Here is a 24773-nt window from a genome sequence, read left to right as displayed (position 1 = left end):
AAGAATATGACCAAACTCGATTATAAATACTATCTCTCTGAGAGCATCATCACATAGTGTATGACTGAATAATGTCACACATTGGGTCCATCAGAGAGATATCATGTGTCGATTTGGCAAGCGACTCGATAGGTCACTGTTCAATCAACGCACTACCAATCACAAATAGCATCCGCATACCCTCCCCAAAAAAAAATTATTAAGTCTTTCTAAATGAACTGTTTTTATTATAGTTATAACAATGTTCACTATCTTATGGTAATCAAACAATGTACTCTTGTCCCACTTTAAAGATGATGGAATTGTGAAAACCAAACAGAAGGTCGACTAAACCAAAACAATTGATCAAGCAGCCAACATGAGTATATTATAATAGCTCAAATGACGAGAGAGATCAATTACTTACACATTACTATTAGTAAATAGTCCATATTGTCGACCTAAAGTTTAATAATTGATATACCAGACACCAATATAATAAACATTACCATCCCGACACTAACTGAGTACATCTATAAACGACTCATAGTACTTTTGAGAATCTTGTACATCAAATTCCAAAACAATGGAGGTGTGTTAGCGGATACCAGTTAAATGATCATAAACATGGTGTGCTATTTATATACCCAAAACACGACATGTGAAGGCAAACTACCAAAGGCCCAAAAACAAGTAACACAAGACTAACCAAATTGTGGCTAGAAAATGGCAACACCATCACTCGCTCAAATAATGAATAAGTCTTGCTTAATATGGATTAAATTTCAACCGAAACCTATGAGGACTAAGAGATATATACCTGGACCCTACAAATATAATTTCATTTAAGATTGTTTATAAAATCCAGTAAATAATAAGTCCTCGTTGAGGCCAGACGGCATCAGGCTGTTAAGATTAAAAATCCACTTTGATTCACGTCTAAGTAATTCGAGAGTAATATCACCCCCTCTAATGTCCGGCTGAATTGTCTCTAGTCCCATAATCTTGGTGCCATTCCATTGGCAACTGTGTGTCGTCAAATAATGTGAGGCAACCGTGGTCAATGTCTTCCCTTTCTCCATGTCTCCATGTCCCCCCAGATCGCTTGGGGTTATCACCACTTTTAACAACCAGTGGCAGGATATTAGGGGCATTCTATCTAAACATTGGGGCATGCTTTTAAGTGAGCCCAGATTGAAACCCCATATTTCTATACGACCGAATTTGGTGGCGAGACGGGCTAAAAACTTAAAGGATTGCTTGAGTCACAGTCATTTTAGGCGTCCAGTCACTAGGCTTAACAGAGGCACGCGTTTAATAGGCACCTTTCCCTGTGGTAACTGTAACATCTGTTCGTTTATTATATGTGCCAACACTCTCACTCTGTCTTCTTTCCCATTCCAGATCACGACCCATTGTTATGTTAATTGTAAATCTCGGAATGTTGTATATGCTTTGATCTGTCCATGTTTAAAAATCTATGTTGGACAAACAACACAAGAACTGAGGAAAAGGATCCAGCATCATTTCTCTTGCATTACGACAGCGAAGAAAGACATGGAGAAAGGGAAGACATTGACCACGGTTGCCTCACGTTATTTGACGACACACAGTTCCCAATGGAATGGCACCAAGATTATGGGACTAGAGACAATTCAGCCGGACATTAGAGGGGGTGATATTACTCTCGAATTACTTAGACGTGAATCAAAGTGGATTTTTAATCTTAACAGCCTGATGCCGTCTGGCCTCAACGAGGACTTATTATTTACTGGATTTTATAAACAATCTTAAATGAAATTATATTTGTAGGGTCCAGGTATATATCTCTTAGTCCTCATAGGTTTCGGTTGAAATTTAATCCATATTAAGCAAGACTTATTCATTATTTGAGCGAGTGATGGTGTTGCCATTTTCTAGCCACAATTTGGTTAGTCTTGTGTTACTTGTTTTTGGGCCTTTGGTAGTTTGCCTTCACATGTCGTGTTTTGGGTATATAAATAGCACACCATGTTTATGATCATTTAACTGGTATCCGCTAACACACCTCCATTGTTTTGGAATTTGATGTACAAGATTCTCAAAAGTACTATGAGTCGTTTATAGATGTACTCAGTTAGTGTCGGGATGGTAATGTTTATTATATTGGTGTCTGGTATATCAATTATTAAACTTTAGGTCGACAATATGGACTATTTACTAATAGTAATGTGTAAGTAATTGATCTCTCTCGTCATTTGAGCTATTATAATATACTCATGTTGGCTGCTTGATCAATTGTTTTGGTTTAGTCGACCTTCTGTTTGGTTTTCACAATTCCATCATCTTTAAAGTGGGACAAGAGTACATTGTTTGATTACCATAAGATAGTGAACATTGTTATAACTATAATAAAAACAGTTCATTTAGAAAGACTTAATAATTTTTTTTTGGGGAGGGTATGCGGATGCTATTTGTGATTGGTAGTGCGTTGATTGAACAGTGACCTATCGAGTCGCTTGCCAAATCGACACATGATATCTCTCTGATGGACCCAATGTGTGACATTATTCAGTCATACACTATGTGATGATGCTCTCAGAGAGATAGTATTTATAATCGAGTTTGGTCATATTCTTCAGAAATTTTGATAATATATGCTTCCTCACTAGGGTCATCTTTATGATCATTTTATTAGTCTAGTGGATTATGTAAATTCAGTACACTATTTACTGATTTGCGCATGTGTGCTTTTTTCACTTGTAGAATTAGCATTTTTTATATATACATATGGTGGGTTGCTACCGTCCAGACCAATTTCAGATGGCTTTGTATATATCTGGAGTCTTAAGTGGATGAATGCTGCCTCATAGATGGGAATTTATACATCCCGTCTTGCTCATGTTTCATATCCATATTTTTGTAATTGGATTTTCGGTGCTGTTCACAGTATGTAGGGGTTATATATTCTGGCCCTTTGTGTGATATAATTCCCAGCAAATAACATACTACAAAAGCCTTTATTTATAAGTGTTATCTCTAATATGGTGTCATTATTACTGATGTAAGTTTTATTTAGCAGTTAATGCAATTATGATATGGCTCTGAGTGGCATAATGATTGTTGCGTTCATTTACTGTTCTACCGATACTATTACAGCCTCGCGCAGGCGCAGTATCACTGTGACCTTTTTCATTGCACATATAATACTTCCGGGTTGCGGACGCTGGCGCCGGCGTACTAGAGGATGTCATCTCTGTATTCCGACGCTCACGCCGGCGCATTAGATGATGTCATCGCTACATTCTGAGCCGCCTGCGCAGCAATGGAACACACATGGTGTCTGTCTACCGCCGCTTCCTTGGTAAGCTTATATTCAGCTGTGCTTTATCAATAATTATTCAAATGTATTTAAGGACACAGGTGATGGGCCTGTAGTACCCCTGACGAAGCCACCGAGTGTGGCGCAACGCGTCGGGTCTTAGCCCTCCTTGGGTGCACTCCTGTTATGGACGACCCCCGTACGGTCACGGGTTTTATTTATGGATGACATAGGTATTCATTACATCTTGTGTCTGTGTCATTCCAATTGGAGACACAGTTGATTAATTGTATTGTATGGCCCTGTTTACTATACAGGTTTACTGGGGCTGTAATTTGGTTTTGTACAGAGGGTTATTAGTTCCCCTGTACTGCATTATACATGCCTAGCATGTTGTAGTTGGTGGTCATGGTCTTTGTGACACCTTTTGTCACTATATCTGATATTCATAACATTGGATATCCTTTGCATTATTATATGCTTTTTTCCACACATGCTACAACTACATTGTATCCCAGGCTCCAGGGTGTTGTTCGTATGCCCGCATATTTATGCAATTGTTTTATAGGTACATTATCCAATTGGAGTGCACTGTCTTCTATATATTTATATTGTGATCGCATGTGGTGTGCTATTTATATACTACACTAATTTAGACAACATATTATGTTTCATTAGGAGTGCATAGCCAGGGAGGTGTGGTTCTATTATGAGCCTTTGTTTGTGGATGTCACATGAGTGACGTTTTTAATGTTTTTAACTCTGTTTGTTATCTGTGTCCAAATAAAGATTTATATGTTTTTGCCAAATCCTGTGTCGGGTGATCCCCTTATATGACCTATACTTTTTCAATTTGTTAATATGTCTTGTTCATAGGTCAGGTTGGATCCCCGTCTATATCATTGGTGCCCCCTCGATCCTTTCCTGTTCCAATTTGTATTGTGGTTGCTTTTTCCTCCACATTTCTGGGTGTTGGCACATGATTGTTTATTTCTTACCATTTTATTTAACTGTATTGATATACTTATTTTGGCATTAGCTATGGATTTGGCAGCTAGGGAAGCTGCATGGCAGAGCCATGTTGGTGGTCTTTTTGATGTTGGTCCGGTTGTAATAACCAGTGGTAATACAGGTGATGATGATTTCCAGAGCATTTCTAGAGAACTAGTGGACTTACACAAGTCACTCACCAAGACATGGTGGAATATTCAGACTCTGGGTGAATATAAAAAATCGGAACTGGTCCCTAGGGGACTTAGAGTACAGATCTTCCCCGCATGGGAGGCTGATGATGAATTTCGGAAAAGCTGGGAATGCGGTTTATTACGTTGTTCTAATATACTAATTGATATGCTTGTGGAACATGATCAAGGCAATCTTATTAATATTAAGGAGAAGATTAAAAGTGCTGAAGCCAAAATTGAGAAATTTGATAAAAAATCGCTAGTGGAACCTTTTCAGATACAATTGAAATCCACTATAGACAAATTTGAAAAGGAGGTTATTGAAAGAAAGAGATCTAAATTTAAAAGAGATCAAGCTGATTATAGTGGTGGTAAGGCTTACAGATGGAGTCATAAGGGTAACAGAAGAATGGGTGGCTCAAATTTGACAATGGACAAAAAGCATGGCATGAATACGAATATGGCATCTGTCAATGAATCACTATCAAGTGATTTTTTATCGTCCGAACAAAGCGATATCGAAGGCGCAACAGGAGGGGCCGACGAAAGAGACACAATCATAAAGAAGCGTACTCGGAATTACAGAATCTGGTCTCCCAAGAACAAACGGGTGACACGCCAGAATCGGAGACGCTAGCACCTATGTGTGATTCCAATACTGCTACTTCTCAGGATATAGGTAAGCTTCAAATTATTAACCTTTCGTCCTATATATTAACAGATCTGGAGGTGGCTGTATTGGAAAAAGGTCTTTCCTTTTGCCCTACCAATTGTTTGGACAAATTCACTGTAATTAAAGATGTCTATCTTTTTTGCCGTCAGCTTACTTTTAAGCTGTTATACCATCAACCGTCCGTTATAGATGACCTACCAGTATTGGAGAGACAAGCCTTTAGGGATGTGCTTGATTTATTGGAGGAGAATGAAAGTGGCCATACTCCCAGAAGAAAATTTACTGGTAGGTTGCCGTCACAGGCTACCCCTTCTTTCTCACTGTTCCCCACGGTACAAAGTTTTTTCAATATTGTTTGTCGCGACATTAAGTCTTTGCGAGTAGACAAAAATAGAGATAGAAACTTGAGTTTACAGGAACAGGCTGTTATCAAGAGATTGGGGTCTAATCGGGACTTTGTTATACGGGAAGCAGATAAAGGGGGCAATTTGGTAATTTGGCCAGTAGAGCTTTATACTCATGAAGCAAAACGGCAACTAATGGACTCAAATTGTTATCAAATTTTGCCCTCAGACCCTTCTCGTGTATTTAAAGACAAATTGGACCGTTTGTTGGATTCAGCATTCCTCAACAATATCATTAACAAACGTGAGAAGGAATTTTTGACTTGTCAACATCCAAGGATACCTACATTCTACATGATCCCTAAGATCCACAAATCACTACAGGTACCTCCCGGCAGGCCTATTGTGTCGGGGATAGGGAGTTTGTTGGAACGGCCATGTATTTATGTGGATTATTTTTTACAACCTCTGGTTTCCTCTCTTAGGTCGTTTGTAAGAGATTCCACCTTTCTGGTTCAACAATTACGTGTTCTTCAGGTCCCTCCTGGTGTTTGGCTTGTTACTCTGGACGTTGAGTCCCTTTACACGTGTATACAACATGACCTGGGCCTACAGGCCGTCTCTTACTTCTTGGATCTTAATACAACAGGCGACAGGAAACACGACTCATTTTTATTGGAATTATTACACTTCATATTGGATAAGAACTATTTCATTTTTGACCGTACATATTACAGGCAAGTGACTGGGACCACTATGGGCACACGGTGTGCGCCCGCTTATGCAAATTTGTTTTTGGGGTGGTGGGAGCTTACTAGGGTGTACTGTCTGGGGGCCTTTTCCAAATATGTCATCAAATGGTATCGCTATATTGATGATATTCTATTTTTCTGGACAGGCACCCTTGATGAATGCCTATTGTTTGTGGAATCATTGAATAATAATCCGTGGAATATACGTTTAACCTCGCATGTTTCACAAACAGAGGTTGAATTCTTGGATTTGAAACTTCGATCTAAGGACTCTGTCGTTTCTACTACTCTGTTCCGTAAGCCTACCGCCACCAACAGTTTGCTGCATTTCTCGAGCTTTCACCCTCAACACCTCAGGAATGGTATTCCGAAGGGTCAATTCTATCGAGTGAAGAGGAATTGCAGCACACAGGAAGAGTTCCTATTGCATGCACAGGTTTTGACTACAAGATTTAAAAGGAGAGGCTATCCCAGAAAGGTAATCTCGCGGGCTTTTAGGGCTGCCAGGGATGTGGACAGAGATAGTCTACTTGAGACTCATGTTAGGGGTCCCCCCAGATCGCTTGGGGTTATCACCACTTTTAACAACCAGTGGCAGGATATTAGGGGCATTCTATCTAAACATTGGGGCATGCTTTTAAGTGAGCCCAGATTGAAACCCCATATTTCTATACGACCGAATTTGGTGGCGAGACGGGCTAAAAACTTAAAGGATTGCTTGAGTCACAGTCATTTTAGGCGTCCAGTCACTAGGCTTAACAGAGGCACGCGTTTAATAGGCACCTTTCCCTGTGGTAACTGTAACATCTGTTCGTTTATTATATGTGCCAACACTCTCACTCTGTCTTCTTTCCCATTCCAGATCACGACCCATTGTTATGTTAATTGTAAATCTCGGAATGTTGTATATGCTTTGATCTGTCCATGTTTAAAAATCTATGTTGGACAAACAACACAAGAACTGAGGAAAAGGATCCAGCATCATTTCTCTTGCATTACGACAGCGAAGAAAGACATGGAGAAAGGGAAGACATTGACCACGGTTGCCTCACATTATTTGACGACACACAGTTCCCAATGGAATGGCACCAAGATTATGGGACTAGAGACAATTCAGCCGGACATTAGAGGGGGTGATATTACTCTCGAATTACATAGACGTGAATCAAAGTGGATTTTTAATCTTAACAGCCTGATGCCGTCTGGCCTCAACGAGGACTTATTATTTACTGTATTTTATAAACAATCTTAAATGAAATTATATTTGTAGGGTCCAGGTATATATCTCTTAGTCCTCATAGGTTTCGGTTGAAATTTAATCCATATTAAGCAAGACTTATTCATTATTTGAGCGAGTGATGGTGTTGCCATTTTCTAGCCACAATTTGGTTAGTCTTGTGTTACTTGTTTTTGGGCCTTTGGTAGTTTGCCTTCACATGTCGTGTTTTGGGTATATAAATAGCACACCATGTTTATGATCATTTAACTGGTATCCGCTAACACACCTCCATTGTTTTGGAATTTGATGTGCAAGATTCTCAAAAGTACTATGAGTCGTTTATAGATGTACTCAGTTAGTGTCGGGATGGTAATGTTTATTATATTGGTGTCTGGTATATCAATTATTAAACTTTAGGTCGACAATATGGACTATTTACTAATAGTAATGTGTAAGTAATTGATCTCTCTCGTCATTTGAGCTATTATAATATACTCATGTTGGCTGCTTGATCAATTGTTTTGGTTTAGTCGACCTTCTGTTTGGTTTTCACAATTCCATCATCTTTAAAGTGGGACAAGAGTACATTGTTTGATTACCATAAGATAGTGAACATTGTTATAACTATAATAAAAACAGTTCATTTAGAAAGACTTAATAATTTTTTTTTGGGGAGGGTATGCGGATGCTATTTGTGATTGGTAGTGCGTTGATTGAACAGTGACCTATCGAGTCGCTTGCCAAATCGACACATGATATCTCTCTGATGGACCCAATGTGTGACATTATTCAGTCATACACTATGTGATGATGCTCTCAGAGAGATAGTATTTATAGATAATCGAGTTTGGTCATATTCTTCAGAAATTTTGATAATATATGCTTCCTCACTAGGGTGATCTTTATGATCATTTTATTAGTCTAGTGGATTATGTAAATTCAGTACACTATTTACTGATTTGCGCATGTGTGCGTTTTTCACTTGTAGAATTAGCATTTTTTATATATACATATGGTGGGTTGCTACCGTCCAGACCAATTTCAGATGGCTTTGTATATATCTGGAGTCTTAAGTGGATGAATGCTGCCTCATAGATGGGAATTTATACAGCCCGTCTTGCTCATGTTTCATATCCATATTTTTGTAATTGGATTTTCGGTGCTGTTCACAGTATGTAGGGGTTATATATTCTGGCCCTTTGTGTGATATAATTCCCAGCAAATAACATACTACAAAAGCCTTTATTTATAAGTGTTATCTCTAATATGGTGTCATTATTACTGATGTAAGTTTTATTTAGCAGTTAATGCAATTATGATATGGCTCTGAGTGGCATAATGATTGTTGCGTTCATTTACTGTTCTACCGATACTATTACAGCCTCGCGCAGGTGCAGTATCATTGTGACCTTTTTCATTGCACATATAATACTTCCGGGTTGCGGACGCTGGCGCCGGCGTACTAGAGGATGTCATCTCTGTATTCCGACGCTCGCGCCGGCGCATTAGATGATGTCATCGCTACATTCTGAGCCGCCTGCGCCGCAATGGAACACACATGGTGTCTGTCTACCGCCGCTTCCTTGGTAAGCTTATATTCAGCTGTGCTTTATCAATAATTATTCAAATGTATTTAAGGACACAGGTGATGGGCCTATAGTACCCCTGACGAAGCCACCGAGTGTGGCGCAACGCGTCGGGTCTTAGCCCTCCTTGGGTGCACTCCTGTTATGGATGACCCCCGTACGGTCACGGGTTTTATTTATGGATGACATAGGTATTCATTACATCTTGTGTCTGTGTCAATCCAATTGGAGACACAGTTGATTAATTGTATTGTATGGCCCTGTTTACTATACAGGTTTACTGGGGGCTGTAATTTGGTTTTGTACAGAGGGTTATTAGTTCCCCTGTACTGCATTATACATGCCTAGCATGTTGTAGTTGGTGGTCATGGTCTTTGTGACACCTTTTGTCACTATATCTGATATTCATAACATTGGATATCCTTTGCATTATTATATGCTTTTTTCCACACATGCTACAACTACATTGTATCCCAGGCTCCAGGGTGTTGTTCGTATGCCCGCATATTTATGCAATTGTTTTATAGGTACATTATCCAATTGGAGTGCACTGTCTTCTATATATTTATATTGTGATCGCATGTGGTGTGCTATTTATATACTACACTAATTTAGACAACATATTATGTTTCATTAGGAGTGCATATCCAGGGAGGTGTGGTTCTATTATGAGCCTTTGTTTGTGGATGTCACATGAGTGACGTTTTTAATGTTTTTAACTCTGTTTGTTATCTGTGTCCAAATAAAGATTTATATGTTTTTGCCAAATCCTGTGTCGGGTGATCCCCTTATATGACCTATACTTTTTCAATTTGTTAATATGTCTTGTTCATAGGTCAGGTTGGATCCCCGTCTATATCATTGGTGCCCCCTCGATCCTTTCCTGTCCCAGATAACAGTGACTTTGTCAGGATCCGGTGCCACACCTTCTGTACTCACTACATGACCGAGGTACTGTACCTTGGGCTTCAGGAGGTGGCATTTGGATGGCTTCACTTTCAGGCCAAAGTTGGACATGGCTTCAAACACCTCAGCCAGGTGCTTCAGATGGTCTTCATAAGTCTTGGAGAAAACAATGACATCAAGGTATAACAGGACTGTGTCAAAGTTCTTGTGTCCAAGACAGCACTCCATTAACCGTTGAAATGTCTCAGGGGCGGTGCAGAGCCCGAATGGCATGTAGTTGAACTCGCAGAGACCCATTGGTGTAGTAAACGCTGTTTTCTCCTTGTCTGCCTCTGCACCGTGAACCTGCCAATACCCACTAGTGAGATCTAAGGTGGAAAAATAGTTAGCAGTTTTAAGTGCGGCTAATGACTCCTCAATTCTGGGTAATGGGTAGGCATCCTTATGTGTAATGCTGTTAATTTTTCGGTAATCAACACACATTCTCATGGTACCATCTTTCTTTTTCACAAAGACTATTTGAGCTGCCCAGGGGCTACAACTGTCTCTGATCACCCCAGCCTCCTTCATTTCCCGCAACATACTTTTGGCACATTGATATTGTGTTGGGGGTATAGGCTGCTACCTTTCTTTAATGGGTGGATTATCTCCAGTGGGGATATGGTGTTGAATCCCTTTTGCCTTCCCAAAGTCTAGAGGGTGTTTACTGATTACCCGCTCATACTCCTGAGTCACTCGGTAAGCCCCACTCTTTTGGTATGAAGGGGTGGAGTCAGTTCCCTCCTGCAGCTGCTGACACCACTCCTCCAGCTGCTTTACAGAGCCATTGTCCTCCACCTGGTCGGATGAGACCAAGGGCTCTGCTGCCCATATTGCATTGTTACTGACAGTAAGCAGCTTAGCAACTGTGGCATACCGAGGTATTGTGGCCTCTTCCTCCCCACAATTCAAGAGGCGTACAGGTACTCTCCCTTTGCGAACATCAACTACCCCTCTGGCTGTCAGGACAGTGGGCCAGCTATCAGAGTATACTGGCACTACCAATGCTTGGTAATCTTTTCCTCTGAGGCCGATGGCTGCCCGACACCAAATTAACATTTCACATCTGGGGGGTATCGCAATGGGGAAAGAATCACTCAATCTGACGCTGCCAATTTCTCCGCCAGACAGTTCTACCTGCTGTCTTTGCATCAGGGCCTTGATCTCCTTCAACAGGACTCATTGTTCACTGGAACCAGCAGTCTCGGCTACCTGTTGCAACAAAACAATAACCTCGGCAAGACAATTTTCAATCACATTAGTACCTAGGGTCATCATTGGGTTACATTCTCGTCGATCAATGTCTACAACTATCAGACCTTGAGATTTTAACTCTACTCGCCCCACTTTAATAGTAATCTCTTTACATCCTACTTGCGGCAAAGACTAACCATTACTGGCAACTACTGTCAGTTCATCACTTGGGCCGCGAGTAAGTTCAGAGTCAGCCCAATACCGCTTGTAAAGGATATATGGCATAGTCGTCACCTGAGAGCCAGTGTCCAGCAAAGCATTCATGGGGATGCCGTCAGTCGCCACTGGGAGGACCGGTCGCCCTCCAACATACTTGGCTCGCCAGTTCTTTGGGCCTTGTAGTCCTACTCCTGGGGGTTGGCCCTCTGCCCCAGGGTGGCAGAATCTTGCAATGTGGCCTGCCTTGCAGCAGCGACAACAGATGGAACATCCGTCCTGGTCATAGTGATCGTTGTCTCTCCCTCGGTGTGGCGGGATCCTCTTCTTCCGTAGCCACGGGACATCCTCTCGACTGAAGGCCAGCTGGATCTTCTCCTTTGATGACACCTGCAGGGACTGCACAGTTTTGGCAAGTGCAGCCATATTTTTGGTCAGCTCTTGGACCTGAAGGCGCAGTTCTGTAGATGGATCATTATCCAGAGTCTGTGCATCAGCCTCCACAGGGCTGGGAGGGAAAGATGCTGCTTCTTGGTGGTATGTGTTCGCTGGGCGCCTAGGGGGTGCTGGACGGCTGACATTTGGTTCATGCAGCACCCGAATATCCCTGTCTTTGAAGTCTGCAAAGTCTAGGTCAGGGTTTTGTAGGGCTATGATGCGCAGCTGTGCCTGGTGGGTACTGTATAGGAGTCCCTCAATAAATTGCTCCTTTAACAGTCTGTCTCCATCTTTCACACTGTCTGGGTCAATCTGCTTTATGGCTCGCTGCGCTTCCTGTAGGTTAAGAGCATAGTCCCGTATACTGTCCTGCGCTCTCTGCTTACACCCAATGAATCTCATTTTTATTTCAGCTGCAGTCGGATGTCAAAGGTGCTTCTTAGCTTAAGCCCCCGTTACACACTTCGATATCGCTAGCAATATCGCTGTAAAGTCACCGATTTTGTGACGTTACAGCGATATTGCTAGCGACATCGAAGTGTGTCTGATACCTCCGACCGGCTCCCCCGCTGGTTATCGCTGATCGCGCGAGAAGCTGCTGGAGCATTCCTCGTCGTCCACTTCCTGCAGCGCTTCCTGCTGTGACGATGAGCGACGCGTGGAGCCGGGCGGGAGGACGCAGGATCGCCGCGTCTGACAGGTAAGTAGCGATCCCCGTCCCCTGCGATGTCGCTGGTGAGATCTGCCTGAGTGGCAGCTCACTAGCGACCACCTAGCGATTCACCAGCGATCCTGACCGCGTCATATCGCTGGTCGGGATCGCTGGTGAGTCGCTAGATGTAACGGTACTCTTAGCCAGAATCTTTTTAACAGTCTGTTTATCAGTGTCCTGCCAGGCTTTTACTTCCCTCTGTGCTGCACCAGTTAGCTGCCCAATAAGGATGTTCACTTTCTGGCTTTCAGACAGAGGATACACCTCAAACAGACTGCACAGTCTCTCGTTAAATTCACTCAGGGTATGTGACTCCCATCAATCTGACAATAATGACCTTTCTTAAAGATTGGCCATCGATATAAAAGTGCTGGACATCCCCTTTCCCCCTTTAACTGTTATCGCTACCGCTATAAAAACTGATAGAAAGTCAGTAAATCCCTCACTTATCATTATCTGCTCCTAATGTTACGTAGCATCATTCTATATAGTAAAGTCACAACCAGATATAGAGATGGAAAATATTATTTATTTTAGGAATATTCTGTAATGAATGTAATATATGACGATATCATAGTCTGGGGCTGCGGCTGTTATCAGCATCACTGCACATGACGGAGTCAGCGACTCTATGAAGAGATGAGGAATCTGTGGATCATTATGGAAATGATCTGTAACTTCTGCAGATTTCTGTAAAGAGAAGACACCAAGTTATTACATCCCATCAGTAGATTCCTAACAAAAAGTAACTAAATTTGAGCTGGAGACTAAAAGAAAGAAAGTCTAATATCTACTTACATGAAGTGCAGGTCGTTCTGATCTAATTCCTCAATGTTATCCAGACTTGGATCTTCCGTCTACAAAATGGAAAAAATAACAATTAATTCTATGTTACATGTAATATACATATCATGGGGCGGAGGGAGAAGTAATGGTAGATAACTTACCATCTGGTGTTTAGATGATTTTCCTGATCATAGCCCTTCACGCTTGGTGAGATGTTGACCAAAGCTGATGTTAAACTAACAAAAGACCAGAAATGCAGGAAAAATAAGTGATTTTTTTTTTACAGCCTTCAAATGATCGTAGTGTTAATGTATGTACGGCTCCCTTACCTGGGCTGGAATTCAGTATGGTCTCTTCCACTGTCTGCACCATGAACATGGTGCTTCATTGGAAGCAGTAGGTGCGGCACAGGGGGCAGTGGGGGGTGGAGCAGAGCCATCCAGAAATACAGCTCTGATGGAAGCTGTGGTCACATGGAAGGACTGTAACCTGCTCTCCGATCTCATATTCGGTCATACAGATGGTGCATGACTCTGCCTCCTCCTGTGGTGATATATCCCTTGTTGGGAGGTTTGCAATTTGCAGTGCTCTCCTGCCATTCCGAGCCTGTTGTCTCCCTGGCATAGGTTGATTTTGTGCAGCTGGCTCCACCTGTGGCAGTGGTGGTGTCATTCTAACCCATCCCTGCAGCTGACGCTGCATGTTAAATAGACGTTCCTGCAGCTCATGCAGGATGTATAGACGATCAAAATGGCTACGGCCTACAGGATATCTGTTTGTAGCTGGAACCTCCCTGGGTCTGCGGCTGGGTGGGGCGGGATATTGCCGCCGGAATTCAAATTCAGGGCTGGCTGTAGATCCACTTGCTTGATGGCCATCATCCCTGCTGCTCTCTCCTGATGTTCTGGAGGACTCCGCAGGGACTGGTCTTAGGGGAGAGCGGCTTCTTTCTCTTCTCTCTTCTTCTCTCCTACGCCTTGGAGGATCTCGGGCCCGTCTCCCTGTCCTCTCAGTGACAGCATTGCTGTCTCTCTGACGTCCATAACTGGTAGAAGGTCTTCCCTCGTTTCTTTGATGAGACCTCAACCTGTGGACAATTATGGCCTGACCTATAAAGAAGTGAGAATTTATCAGAATTATTCCCAATTTTAGCAAACACTTTTGGGCTATAGTGATGGGTCCATCTGCTGCTGTGGTGTTTAGGGAAAGGGGAATCCTAGAACGAATTGCCTTTATTTTGTACTTGGTAAACCTAAACTGTCCTGATATGTGGTCCATCATACCCCAGGTAGAATGCCTCCCAAGAAAGCCCTATAGGGTGGGAATATTGCCTGTCTCCCCCAAATATCACTTACCTTGATTTTCTGGTCGGTGCAGCCATGCCTCATTGTCGGCAATCAGCTGACGCAGCTCTCGGGCGCTCATGACTGAATTACCTGAAGCTGGCTGATAGAATATTGGAGGACTAAGCTCTCCGGTGGCACCGGTGTTATTGTGCTCTGATCAAAGATCAAAAAGTAGCAATGGAAGTAATCACCAGATGTGTAACACAAACTAGTTCGCTCTTCCACAACCAACGTGAAGTGTCAGCAAAAGCATCAACTCTACAAATGGCGCTGATGTCACAGTGCTCAGACATTACACACCCTCAGCACATTCCATGATGCCATTATGACATCACAATTGAGCGTGACCCCCTAATCCTGAGAATAGCATTGTGACATCAGAGCAGCCGGCCGCCATGTTTGCTGCCAACTGGTGAATGAGGCAGAGAATGGGGAATGGAAATATCCCATCTGTTTTATTATAATAGAAATGTATATAAATCTGTCTTGGAAAAGATTTCAGAATCCGTTTCCTCCATGTTTGTAAATAGTAGATTTTTTGCTTTGGTCGATATTCTATACAGATTATATCTGGTATAAGTTATCCTCTGCTGTAAACTATAAGGCTATGATCACACACGATTTGTCAGCATTTTTTAATTCGTTTTTAGCACATTTTCAGCTGCATTTTACAGCACCAGCAAAGTCTGTGAGATTTCAGGATTCTCATGCACACAGCTTGGTTTCTTGGCCTCAGTATTTTATACAATACCTTGGGTTTTGCAGGATGCAGCATGTCACTTTCAGTGTTTTTTCAGCCTTTTTCTGATACGCAGGTATCAGTTTTTGCTGCGTTTTTTGTGTCAAAACCCGATGAAGTAAAGTCAGATTTTTTTTATCCACTAAACTTTATCAACATTCACAAGAGACAAATATACCATGACAACAATGGAGGAAAAACGCCCCAAACACACAACTAAAACTAAGCAAAACCTGCTTTGCAATGTGTGAACATAGCTTCAGAATGTAATGTTTGTCTTTATCACTTGTTGTGGATGATACATTATTGCTAAACAATACACATCTCAGCTGCTGCCTATCAGACTGTCAGGGAAATGATTAGGTTATATAAATAAGTGAAAATAAATATTAATAAAAGGTAAAAATACAAATGCCGTCAAAAAGAATTAAAAGGACACCGTAGCTTTAATTTTCTGTGCCACCAGGGCCATCCTACATGACATACACTGATTTTCCCTGGGTGTCATGTGCCCCTATAATAATGTGTCCATATCACTCAGTTACCCCAAATCCAAAAAGTTATTACAACAGTACCTGACTGGTAATTCTTCCTACCTGCAGACCCCTGTGGACACCTCGGGTGGGCTGGTCAGTGAGGCACCAGCAAAGTGCAGATTTAACAGTAGGAGTTGGTGAAATTTCCCTCCTAAAGATCTTGACTGATTTATCTTCTTAACCCCTTCTTGATATGGAGATTTCACATTATTTCAGTTTCAGGTTCATTTCCCCTAATTCCAAGAGCCAAAACTTTTATTTTTCCGTCACTATAGCCATGTGAGGGACTTGATTTTTTGCCGGACGACTTGAACTTTTCAATGACACCATTCATTCTATCACATAGTGAACTGGAGAACGGTAACGAAAATTCAAGGGCGTTAATGCAAAAAAAGTGCAATTCCACAATTGTTGTTTGTTTGTTTTATTAACCATGTACACTCTATGGTAAAACTGACCAGGAAATCTGATTCTCCAGGTCAGTACGAGTACGCAGATGTCAAACATCTTCAGTTTTTAATTATTATTTAAATAGTGAAAAAATGTTAAAAAAAAATTAGCTTTTGTTGCATTTTCCAGAATGCGTAATGTTTTCATTTTTCGGACTATGGGGCTGTGTGAGGAATTGTTTTTTGCGCCTTGAGCTGATGTTTTTATTGTACCATTTTGGGGTAGATACGATGTATTAATGTCTCCTTATTGCATTTCATTGCAAAAATGTAATTTAGGCGTTTTTGATTTCTTTTCTCGTTACTCAGTTTACCGACTGGATTAATTTACTTTATATTTTGATAGATCGGACCTTTACAAACACAGTGATGCCAAATATGTGTATTTTTTAAATTATTTTATTTTTAATGGGGCATAGGGTTGGTCACTCACCCACAAAGCACTCCATGGTTCAACACTGTGAAGATCTAGAGTTGTGGGTGTTATTAATCACCTAGGCAGGTTAAAGATGCAACAAGTTTTATTTGTATCCATACAAGCATTTCAGTAAGTCCAGGTAGATGACCCCACTCTAATGCCCCCAGTCCACGGGATCAGCAACAAGTCAGTAAAAATAGTCCATGGGATAATTCCTAGGGGAATATAGATCTCACGACCGAAGCCCGAGAAAACTTAGTTCCAAGATCGATAGTCCATTCATAGCTTCCAGGAGCGGCCTTAACTCTGCTCCTTTCGCTTCAGATACCCAGACACAACTGCGCTCCCCCATCAAGTCTCTCAACTCTACTCCCAACCCCCTAACGAATGTACATTGAATTCACAGCCAGTGAAGTCTCCGGCCAGTCTGGAGTGGTGTGAAACCTAGTGGCCCCCCTGCCAAGAGAAAGAAAGGCACATATTCCCCCACCAGATAAGGTCATTGAATGTACATACAACATAAATTGAGGTAACTAGTCATCTGTGCTGGGAAAGTATTTCAGTTCCTCACAAGCACCACCCTACATCTCCTCCCTTGTCTCAGTCTACCACCCTACCCGTGCCCTCCATTTTGCTAATGACCTGAGATTGACATCCTCAATAATCATAATCTCCCACTCCTGTGTCCAAAACTTCTCACTTGATGCACAAATTTTTTGGAATGCACTACCCAGGATAATTTGTGAGGATACCCAATACCCACAGTTTTAAGCATGTCCTTAAACGCATTTCTTCAGACTGGCTGTGAAGGATGATGTACAGTTCTCTCCACTCCTGAAATGTGCCCCCACCCTGGCATCCCCCAAGGCCATAAAAAGCCATGCAGTGTTTATCTTTAATTAAAAAGCTAGGAACAGGCCCTTTGAAGCGTTTGACACAAAGGTGCAAAATCCCCTGCAAGCTACAGACAAACTGAAGTCTTTTGTCCGACTTGAAACACATGGATATGCTTTGTCATACAACAAATAACAGCAAGGCTATGAGGTATTGAATCTGGAAAATGCAATATCTGAGACTAGCCGAGCACATTATCCAAATCGGTGTTCCTTTCCCCATGCACCCATGTTACTTAGCCACTAGTAGCACTCTAGACTACTGAATTATAAAGCTTAGCCACCCGGAATTACGTGCGGGAGGCATATTTGTACTTTATGTGCAGATAAAATCCAGCCAAATCCAGTGGCACTGCTGCCATTCCATTCAGAGCTTCGGGCAGAAATTTGTGGGTCATTCCGGTTCTGGACTGGAAATCATACTCTCAGAGATGGGAGGAGAGAGCCTGCACAAGCCCAGGGGTGGGCGCAGAGTGTGGGAGGAGAAGCTAAGTGGGCAGCATGGTGGCTCCGTGGTTAGCACTGCAACGCTGGAGTCCTGGGTTCAATTCCCACGAAGGACAACATCTGCAAGGAGTTTGTATGTTCTCCGTGAGTTAGTGTGGGTTTCCTCTGGGTATTCTGGTTTCCTCCCACATAGACATACCTGATAGGGAATTTAGAGTGTGAGCCCCATCGGGGACAGAGATGATAATGTGTCCAACTGTAATGCGCTGCGGAATATGTTAGCGCTATATAAAAATAAATAATATTTATTTATTATTATTATTATAGCTCTTCACTTGGAGCTCAGTTTTTCTTCTGGCTGGAGGACCCGTTATCAGACAGATCCAGGAAAGCCTGTAACTAAGATTTGGACCTGTGATCCGTCAGCGCCTCCCTGTGGTCACATGCTACATAACACGGTAATTGCAACCTATCTAGACCTTATCCTTTGTACTAGACCCCTGACTGCATAATTGTATATTGTTCTGTAAATATATGCTTGTATATTTCTAGTCCACCTTTTAGGCGATTAAATATAAAATTAATCTTGGGCTGCCCTTTCCATGAATCCCCACATCCTCACACTCGGCTTGTTATTTATACGCTGCTGGGTTGGTTCCTACGGGCGCATGACACGTCACGCGTCCTGCGTCCCCTTTCTTTATCACTGGGGATGCAGGCTGTGCGCAGTATGCGTTTGGCGGCGTATGCGTCTTTTTGACGGTGCGCCGAGCGCAACCAAATTGCAGGTTGCGTTTGGCGCTGGTCGGCGCACCGTCAAAAGGACGCATACGCCGCCAAACGCATACTGCGCATGGCCTGCGTCTCCAGTGATAAAGATAGGGGACGCATGCAGCGTCTTGCGCCGGTAGGCGGGGCTACCAGAGGGGGCGGAGCTTAGCGGCAGCCGTGCGCAGGTCATCGCTGCGCCCTGAAACGCTAATGTGAAACCACCCTAAGCTTGCTGTCAGGCGGGGCTTATTTCAAATGAGAATCTGGTAGCAGAATACCGTATTGTTTTAGTGAGGAACTCTGGCATTGATGGCCAGGAGGTTTACTTATCCCCAGCCTGGACTGATGATATATATCACCTCTCACTGGGAGCGCCTCACTTACTAGTACCATATAAGGGAAGCCTTTCCGGCGACTATTTTCCCTCAGTGCAGTTCCCTGACTGACCTGGGGCAAGTGGTTCCTCCAGAGAGCCGACCCCTGCTAGGTCCTTCTCTCCCCTCCCCCTAAGGTGAGCGAAGTTGACCCCCCTTCCCCTGTGAGATCCCTCATAGATTGGTGGCAGCGCGGTGGGATCGAGATAATAGTGTGCGTGGGATCCCTACTCCCAGACACTAAGGACTACCAGCAGTAGCTTGTGTTGCTGGGATCTTAAGATGAGCTCAGTACTAGACAGTCGGAGAGCAAGTACTATAGAGGTGTGGGTGCTCGGGTTGCCGCTGTATCTGTGATCGAGGGCTGAAAAGACTGGCTGCAAACACTCGAAGCCGGACAAAAGTGATGGCTGTGGAGCTGGCCCGTTATGTGGAGAATAACTGTACTGGTTCCAAAGAAGGGGTGAACCAGGGGGGTGGTTCCTTCCGGGCTCCCCAAGCGTCTCGCCGCCAGTGCAGTACTCTGCAGGAGAATGCCCCCCTACCGCCCTTCTCACCGGACAGCTCAGATCGGAGGCACTCTTTCAAGCTGCCCTGGCAAGTCTCGAAGTGGGGAATGAGGAAACCTACGCAGCCCTCCTGAAAGCGGCAGAGCGCCAGGCAGATCGAGAGGAGGCACAAGCAGATCGACAGCATCAGCAGGAGTTGGCTCGGCAGGGCCTCCTTACGGCCCACCCCAGCACCTACGGAACCCAAGACATCCAAGGTCCGAGCCGAGGACTTCCCCTTGCTGGAGAAGGACGGAGACCTGGACTCCTTTCTGCGAGCCTTTGAGCGGACCTGCCGACAGCACCATCTGGCCTCGGATCAGTGGGCCAAGTACCTGACCCCCTGTTTGAGGGGTAAGTCTCTGGAAGTTTTGGGGGACTTGCCTGCTGGGGCGGAACTGGACTAGGAGAGCATCAAACAGGCTCTGATCCAGCAGTTCAACCTCACCGCGTAGTAGTACTGCAGGAAGTTCCGAAGCCTGCAAAAAGGCCCCAAGGACACGTGGGCCGACCACATGCGGGCCCTTATGAGAGCTGCAGAGCACTGGACCAAGGGTCTGGAGCTGATCGGCGGGTTTATTGGGTGTGGTACCCCCATCAATCTGACATTAATGACCTATCTTAAAGATAGGCCATCAATATAAAAGTGCTGGACATCCCCTTTTCCCCTTTAACTGTTATTGCTACCACTATACCAACTGATAGAAAATCAGTAAGGCTATGTGCACACGGTGCGTATTCTGCTTTGGAATTTTCCACACAGATTTCACTAAATCCGCAGGTCAAATTACCTGCAATTTTCCTGAGGATTTAGTGCATTTTTTGTGCGGTTTTACTGCATGTTTTCTGTGGATTTCTAGAATGGAGCATATGGAAAACTGCAGCAAAACCACATAAAAGAAGTGACATGCTGCATTTTTCATCCCGCACCAAATCTGCGCGAAAAAAAAACTCAGCATGTGCACTGTGGATTTTGTTTTACATAGCCTATACTGCTAGTGTACATCACATGCAGTTCTGCGAATCCACAGGGCCAAATCCGCTGCGGATCCGCAGCAGAATCTGCACCGTGTGCACATAGCCTAAATCCCTCACTTACCATTATCTGCTCCTAATGTTACGTAGCATCATTCTATGTAGTAAAGTCACAACCAGATGTAGAGATGGTAAATATTATTTATTTTAGGAATATTCTGTAATGAATGTAATATATGACGATATCATAGTCTGGGGCTGCAGCTGTTATCAGCATCACTGCACATGATGGAGTCAGCGACTCTATGAAGAGATGAGGAATCTGTGGATCATTATGGAAATGATCTGTAACTTCTGCAGATTTCTGTAATGAGAAGACACCAAGTTATTACATCCCATCAGTAGATTCCTAACAAAAAGTAACTAAATTTGAGCTGGAGACTAAAAGAAAGAAAGTCTAATATCTACTTACATGAAGTGCAGGTCGTTCTGATCTAATTCCTCAATGTTCTCCAGACTTGGATCTTCCGTCTACAAAAAGGAGAAAATAACAATTAATTCTATGTTACATGTAATATACATATCATGGGGCGGAGGGAGACGTAATGGTAGATAACTTACCATCTGGTGGTTGGATGATTTCCCTGATCATAGCCCTTCACGCTTGGTGAGATGTTGACCAAAGCTGATGTTAAACTAACGAAAGACCAGAAATGCAGGAAAATTAAAAGTTTTATTTTTTTTACAGCCTTCAATTGAACGTAGTGTTAATGTATGTGCGTCTCCCTTACCTGGGCTGGAATTCAGTATGGTCTCTTCCACTGTCTGCACCATGATCCTGGTGCTTCATTGGAAGCAGTAGGTACGGCACAGTGGGGGGTGGAGCAGAGCCATCTAGAAATACAGCTCTGATGGATGCTGTGGTCACATGGAAGGACTGCGACCTGCTCTCCGATCTCATATTCGGTCATACAGATGACACATGACTGGGTCTCCCCCTCTGGGGTTACATCTCTTGCTGGGAGATTTGCAATTCAGCCGTCTCCCTGGCACAGGTATATTTTGTGAATACACCGCACTGCCGTCAGCACTTGGATCAGAGCGTGAAGCGGCATGTATTTCTATTGGGGACTATGCTGCCTATTGGGGACCTATGCTGCCTATTGGGGACATTTACCTTACTATTTGGGACATTTACCTTACTATTTGGGACATTTACTTTCCTATTGGGGACATTTACCTGTCTATTGGGGACATTTACCTGTCTATTGGGGACATTTACCTGTCTATTGGTGACCTATACTGCCTATTGGGGACCTATGCTGCCTATTGGAGACATTTACCTGCCTATTGGAGACATTTACCTGCCTATTGGGGACAAATGCTGCCTACTTGGAACATTTATCTGCCTATTGGGGACATTTACCTGCCTATTGGGGACCTATGCGGCCTGTTGGGGACATTTACCTGCCTATTGGGGACATTTTCCTGCCTATTGGGGACATTTACCTGTCTACTTGGGACCTATGTTGCCAATTGGGGACATTAATGTATATGCAAAATGTAAATACCGTATATACTCGAATATAAGCCTAGATTTTCAGCCCGTTTTTTTTGGGCTGAAAGTCCCCCTCTCGGCTTATATTCGAGTCATATACACCGGGGGGTCGGAGGGGGAGAGGGGGTGGGGGTGTCAGGTCATACTTACCCGTCCTGACGCTGTCTCTTGAGCCCCCAGCTTCTCCGCTCTCACTGTTCCTGCCTTCAGTGGTCACGTGGTACCGCTCATTAAAACTCATGAATATGCGCATATTCATGAGTTTTAATGAGCGGTATCACATGACCGCTGAACGCAGGAAGAGAGAGCGCGGAGAAGCTGGGGGCTCAAGCGACAGCGTCAGGACGGGTAAGTATAGCGATACTCACCTGTCCTGCGTCCATGGCTGCTTGCTGCTGTCTGTCATCGGTCAGTGACTTGAGACAGCAGAGGGCGCGGTGACGTGATTAGTGCGCGCCGCGCCCCCTGCAGTCTGAACGTCACTGACTGATGACGTGGCAGATAGCGGTGAGCAGCCATGGACGCAGGACAGGTGAGAATCTGACACCCAGCGACGGAGAGGTGAGTATGTCATTTTTTTTATTTTTACATGCAGCAGCAGCAGCGGCAGCACATGGGGGAATAATCTTTAGGAGCTTCTAATGGGGGCAGTATATGGGGGAACAATCTATGGAGCTTCTAATGGGGGCAGTATATGGGGGAACAATCTATGGAGCTGCTTATGGGGGCAGTATATGGGGGAACAATCTATGGAGCTGCTTATGGGGGCAGTATATGGGGGAACAATATGGAGCTTCTAATGGGGGCAGCATATGGGGGAACGATCTATGGAGCTGCTTATGGGGGCAGTATATGGGGGAACAATCTATGGAGCTGCTTATGGGGGCAGTATATGGGGGAACAATATGGAGCTTCTTATGGGGGCAGCATATGGGGGAATAATCTATGGAGCTTCTAATGGGGGCAGTATATGGGGGAACAATCTATGGAGCTGCTTATGGGGGCAGTATATAGGGGAACAATATGGAGCTTCTAATGGGGGCAGCATATGGGGGAACAATCTATGGAGCTGCTAATGGGGGCAGCATATGGGGGAATAATCTATGGAGCTTCTAATGGGGGCAGTATATGGGGGAACAATCTATGGAGCTGCTTATGGGGACACCATATGGGGGAACAATATGGAGCTTCTAATGGGGGCAGCATATGGGGGAACAATCTATGGAGCTGCTTATGGGGGCAGTATATGGGGGAACAATATGGAGCTTCTTATGGGGGCAGCATATGGGGGAATAATCTATGGAGCTTCTAATGGGGGCAGTATATGGGGGAACAATCTATGGAGCTTCTAATGGGGGCAGCATATGGGGGAACAATCTATGGAGCTTCTTCTGGGGACACCATATGGGGGAATAATCTATGGAGCATTTCCCACCCTAGGCTTATACTCGAGTCAATAAGTTTTCCCAGTTTTTTAGTGGCAAAATTAGGGGGTCGGCTTATACTCGGGTCGGCTTATACTCGAGTATATACTGTACATTTAAACACATGACCTTTACACAAAGAAAACAAAAAGCAAAAAACAAATATCATAAAATAAAAAAGTAAAAATAAATTGCAAAAACTGCATGAAGGTAGTAATAATAAGTATTTAGTAAACATAATTTTGATCAAAAGAATGTACAAGCCATCCCGCCACGTCACGACAACCCTTGTGGGACAGTCCTAACTCTTGTATTTAAAACCTTTCCACTTGTCAAGTGACGTAAATGTGAACAAGGACCGAGGGACTGAACCACCAGTAAAAGCATAGACCAGACAGGATGGATTTCCCTACTCAGAAACAGGTTGGTCACACCCTTATATGCACTGTGATGCAGTAACCCCTGTGACAGCTAGGGGGCATTGTATAGGTTTCCCAGGATATGCATGCAGGCATTTCCTTTATTGTGATGGGGAAATGGCGGGCGGCAGGATTGTAAATGGCCGATATGTATCACAGGGGTGGGTGCCCTGTGATGGAAACTGCAATGTGTATTGATCAGCAGAGGTACTGCTGATGATTTCTGTTATTCAATGGGGAAGCTTCCAGGTGAATTGGGTGGGACCAGTCACCTACAAACCCACCCAGGGGCGTGTGTCTGAACGCCCAAAGTAAAGCCTTTGTGTGTGTGGCTGTGTGGAATAGAACCTGTAGTGAGGTCATGACCATGTGATCCATACCTCCCCTGTGGGTGTGGTTACGGGACATATAATGTGACCAGGGTGGGTCATGTGTGTACCTGAATGGTTCAGACTGCTAGGTCCTCTAAGGACTGTGTTGGGAGATCCTGGGAGGAGGATCGGATCCTTGGAGCACATGGCGAGACTTTGGATCTGGTGGGGCCGTT

At 43.7% G+C, this 24773-nt stretch overlaps 1 protein-coding gene and 1 long non-coding RNA gene across 5 annotated transcripts in view; both read left to right on the top strand.

Annotated features, from left to right (window-relative positions):
• LOC141091148 (uncharacterized) overlaps positions 1 to 24773 on the top strand; it is a 207259-nt gene that overhangs the window by 130683 nt on the left and 51803 nt on the right. For all 4 annotated transcript variants that reach the window (XR_012232432.1, XR_012232431.1, XM_073576546.1 and 1 more), the window contains one exon: positions 18485 to 18615. The gene's annotated coding sequence lies outside the window, so the exon portion shown is untranslated. The remainder of the gene's footprint in view (positions 1 to 18484; positions 18616 to 24773) is intronic.
• On the top strand, positions 6382 to 9805 carry LOC141091147 (uncharacterized). The gene is made up of 2 exons (XR_012232429.1): positions 6382 to 6711; positions 7096 to 9805. It is a non-coding gene; the product is annotated as an uncharacterized lncRNA (long non-coding RNA).

The sequence above is a fragment of the Dendrobates tinctorius genome, unplaced genomic scaffold (assembly GCF_039654945.1).
Source record: "Dendrobates tinctorius isolate UK_male_01 unplaced genomic scaffold, ASM3965494v1 ptg000049l, whole genome shotgun sequence".
In the NCBI taxonomy this organism is placed as follows: Eukaryota; Metazoa; Chordata; class Amphibia; order Anura; family Dendrobatidae; genus Dendrobates; species Dendrobates tinctorius.
The sequence above is the reverse complement of the archived record's forward strand: the minus strand, read 5'-3'. Positions and strand labels throughout refer to the sequence as shown.